The sequence below is a fragment of the Equus caballus genome, chromosome 6, assembly GCF_041296265.1.
Source record: "Equus caballus isolate H_3958 breed thoroughbred chromosome 6, TB-T2T, whole genome shotgun sequence".
Classification (NCBI taxonomy): Eukaryota; Metazoa; Chordata; class Mammalia; order Perissodactyla; family Equidae; genus Equus; species Equus caballus.
The window spans coordinates 61,633,686-61,638,276 of record NC_091689.1 but is presented as its reverse complement, the minus strand read 5'-3'; positions in this window follow the sequence as shown (position 1 = coordinate 61,638,276).

Here is a 4,591-nt window from a genome sequence, read left to right as displayed (position 1 = left end):
AGTTCTGTCGACTTCATGTATTTGTAATTCGGGTTCCTTCCCTAGGTTTGGGAAGTTCTCAGCTATGATTTATTTGAACAAGTTCTCTGTTCCTTTCTTCCTCTCCTCTCCCTCTGAGATACCTATAATACTATGTTGCTTTTCTTAATTCAGTTGGATATTTCTCAAAGAATTCCTTCAATTTTTTAAAATCTTAGTTCTCTCTCCTCCTCCACCTGAAGCATTTCTGTATTTCTAGCCTCTAAGTCACTAATTCTTTCCTACATAAAATCAGCTCTATTTCGTAAGGATTCTAGATCATTTTTATCTCACTAATTGTGTTCTTCATTTCCAGAAATTTTGCTTGTTTTTTTTTTTTTTTTAGTTTCAATCTCTTTGGTGAAGTACCCCTTCTTCTTATTAATTTTATTCCTGAGCTCATTGAACTGTCTTACTGAATTCTTTGGTAACTCGTGAGTTTCTTCTTGACATCTATTTTGTATTCCCTATCATTTAGATTGCAGATTTTTGTGACTTCCAGGTTGGATTCTGGAGCCTGTCATTTTCCTTATGCTCATAATTGTTGCTGTAGTTTCTCATGGTGTTTGATGAGCTAATCCTTTGCTGGAGCATTTGTGGTAGTATCAGGTCACAGATTCCACCTCCTACTGCTGGGGGGGAGCAGGATCTGTGCTTCTGATGCCACCCCATCTGCTGAAAGTTGTGGGGGCATGGTAGGTGCTCCCACCAGCCAGGAAAGTGTTCATGCATGGGCTCAGGGCTGCTGCTGTCTCTTCTTACAGTTGTGCTGATGCACATTCCCACCTGTGGGGCTGCAGTAGTACTATGGGTGCTTCCACTGGCCAAAAAAGCTTTTGCACATGTGTGTGGATCTGCAACCAAATCTTATGGTCATGCCAGCTGCTGTGCTTGGTGGGAGGGGCTTCATTTCAGGCTCCATGCCTGGGCCACTGATTGGGACCAAAGCAGCATGGTGCCAGTTGGGAAAGTGTTCATATGCAGGCTCAGGGCTGCCAATGCCACTTCTTACAGTCACACTGAAGCACATTCCCACTTGAGAGGCCACAGTGGCACTATGGGACTCCCAGCTGGGAAAGCATTGGCATGCACAAGGCTACTGGAGAAGGGTCAGGGAGTGCTCACCTATCTCCACTACTTACTGGAGGCTCAGCTCATCCACCTTCAGATGTTTAGCTGCATGGGTCTCTCAGGCATCCTATTGTGCTGTGTGGGTACCCTATGTTGGTCAATGAATGTCCATTTAGTTTTTGTTCAAAGCAGGAGAGACAAAGGGAACAACGCAGTCTGCCATGTTGCTGACATCACTCCTCACTAATAGATTTATTTTAATTGCTGCATAAGATTCTGCAGAGTGAATAATATATGATTTGCTTATTTATTTGTTTATTAAAAAGCATTTATTTCCAATTTTTTTGAAATTACACCAAAATAGCTGCTGTGAATATCTTTATACATGAGTTGACATATGTGAGAATCTCTTTTACTGTAAATATTTGAACATGAAATAACATTAATATGATAAAGTGCTACAGATTTTCTGGTGTTGGACTATGCTTACATTCATGGAAAAAACCTTATTTGGTCATGACTCTTTTTTCAATTACTGGATTTGAAAAAAATTTTATTTATGATCTTTAGCTCTGTATTCATAAGTGAGGTTTTTGTATGATATTTTCTTGTAGTGTCCTTACTTAATTTTGGTACCAAAGTTATACAGCTTCATAAAATGAGTTGATGAATTTTCTCTTTATTACTATTTTTTAAACAGTTTGATTACAACAGAATTTATCTCGCACTTCAAAAACTTTGTAATATTCTTTGCTTTGTTGATATTTTTCGATTGATTGAATGCTTTTTTCAATAAATATTAGGATGCTGATTTTTCCAGAACATTACACATTTCACCAATATTTTTGTATTCATTGATGTAAATTGTTCATAATATTTTCCATATGATTTTAACAATCTAAATTGTACCTGACAAATAAATGTAAAGCAATAGTATATATTGGAGTACATAAGGAAGCCATTTGGTTTAAAACTAATTTGACTTGACCTTGTTCTTCCAAAAGGACCTGACATGGCTTATTGAGCATGCATTGTACATCTGCTTTAAGTACTTACTATGTCCTAAAGACAAGAATTATGCCTTTAATGATAGGAATGTAACTTCCCCCAAATTGGCATTTCCTTTAGGATAAGCATCTCTTCCTAAACTAAGGATTGGTTACTCACCTCCTTGTGACCACAGACCTGCTGTGTTCATCAATCTGCTGGGTCAGCAAAGTAATCTTCTGACTGTTGTAAAAGGGACATTCCTATCATTTGTGACGTATTCTCTTTGTTCCAAGATGGTATATAATCACTCTGTACATCCTACTTCTCCAATGCCCTCCTTCCTTGGAGAATGAAGGCTCTGGACTAGTTCTCAGATCTGGCTTATAATAAACTCACTCAATTTTGAGTTATAGGTTGATTATGGATTTTTTGTATTAACATATCTACAGTTATAGTCTCTTTTAAGCCAAATATTTATTTATGGTTTTTCTGTATTTTTTTTACTAATGGTACAACTATTTTATTAATTCCTTCAAATAACTAGTTTCTCAATTTACTTATTGTCTCTTTTTTCCTCCTTTTCCATTATTTTCTACTCATTATTTCTTTCTATTTTCTTTGGCGTTGCTCTATTATTCCTTTTGTAAATATTCCATATGAGCTTTAAAAATATACATATTCTCTGATTGCTGTGTGTAGGTATATATAAAAATGAATCAAACTTGTTCAATTGTATTACTCAAGTGTTCTATATCATTTCTAATTATTAGTCTGTTTGATTCATATTTTACTGTAAAGAAGAGCTTTCCATCTCTCCCTGTGGAATAAGAAGAAAGATATTTGGTCTTTTTCCCAGGTTCCTGGCACACAGCTCCTAAAACTTGAAATTTCCTCAGCGATGTGTGCTAGGAGAATCTTTGGTTCTAGTAAAGTGACTCTTTGCAGGCCCCTAGATAGTTTCAGGACAAGGGCTGATTGCCGGAAAGACCAAACCTTGATTAGAAGCTTGGAACTTTCAGCCCCACCTCCCACCAACCTCTGGGGAAGGGAGAGAGGTTGAAGATTGAATTAATCACTAGTGGCCACCATCATACCTACATAATTAAACTTCCATAAACACTCTTAAATGACAAGGTTTGGGGAGTTCCTGAGTTGGCAAATACGTTCATACACAAGGAGGGTGGTACACCCCAGCCCCACAGGGATAGAGGCTCTTGGGCTCAGGATACTTCCAGACCTTGCCCTATGTACTTCTTCATCTGGCTATTCATTTGCATCCTTTATAATAAACTGTAATAGTAACTATAGCATTTTCTTCAGTTCTGCAAGTTGTTTTAGCAAATTATCAAGCCTGAGGTGGTGGGAGGGGGGGTTTCAGGGAACTCCTAAATTTGTAGCCAAGTCGGACAGAAGTGTGACTGGCATCTGAAGTGAGGGAAGTCTTGGACTGAGCCCTTAAACCTGTGGAGTCTGACACAAATACTGGGTAGTTAGTGTCTGAATTGAATTGAATTGTAGCACACTTAGTTGATATCATAGAGTTGGAAAAATGGTGTTCGGAAAGATACCATGTATTTATTGTCAGGAGGAAAAACTTCTCACCACCAGTGTGGATTTGTTTGCTTGTTTTTTGTTTGAGGAAGATTAGCCCTGAGCTAACATCTGTGCCAATCGTCCTCCACTTTATACGTGGGTCACCACCACAGCATGGCTGACAAGTGGTGTATGTCATGCCTGGGAACTGAACCCGTGAACTCAGGCTTTTGAAGCAAAATGCACCAAACTTAACCACTATGCCACAGGGCTGGCCCTGTATTTTCTTTTAAGGGTTATAATCCGGGGTATGCTGGAGCCAGCTTATATGGCTCAGAAGAGCCATTTGTTAACTTTCATGAAATACATGGGCTAGTTGTTAAACACAACTACACACACACATGTACACACTACACAAATGGTAGCATGTTTTGTGCACTATTTTGACCTTTCTTTTTTCATAAATGATATATCTTGGAGATTGTTCTATATCAATAGAGAAAGCTTTTTTTTTAACAGCCATATCAAATTCCTTTTTTACTTCTAAGATAATCTATTATTGCATTCACTATGATGAGTCTAGGTGTAGATTATTTTTTAAATTTATTTTATAATATCTTATTAGAACTTTGGTGTACATCTTGATTTTTAAGATTTCTGACTTTCTTTAATTCTGGAATATTCTATTTATTATCTCTTCAAATACTAGGTCCCACCCTATCATCTCTTTTTCTGAAACTCCTACAATTGCTTACTTATTATGCCATTTAATCACATAGATATCAAAATTGCAGATGTATCATTTTACATTTAGTAGCAAAACCTATGTTCTATGTATTTCTTAAGGTAAGCTTTTATAAAAGAAGACATCCCAACATACGGTGACTTAAAAATGTCATTGTTTAGTGCTCTCACATGTTACAATCCTGAGGTGATTGGGCCAAGTTTTCAGGCTGATTCTGCTCCACACAGTCATTAA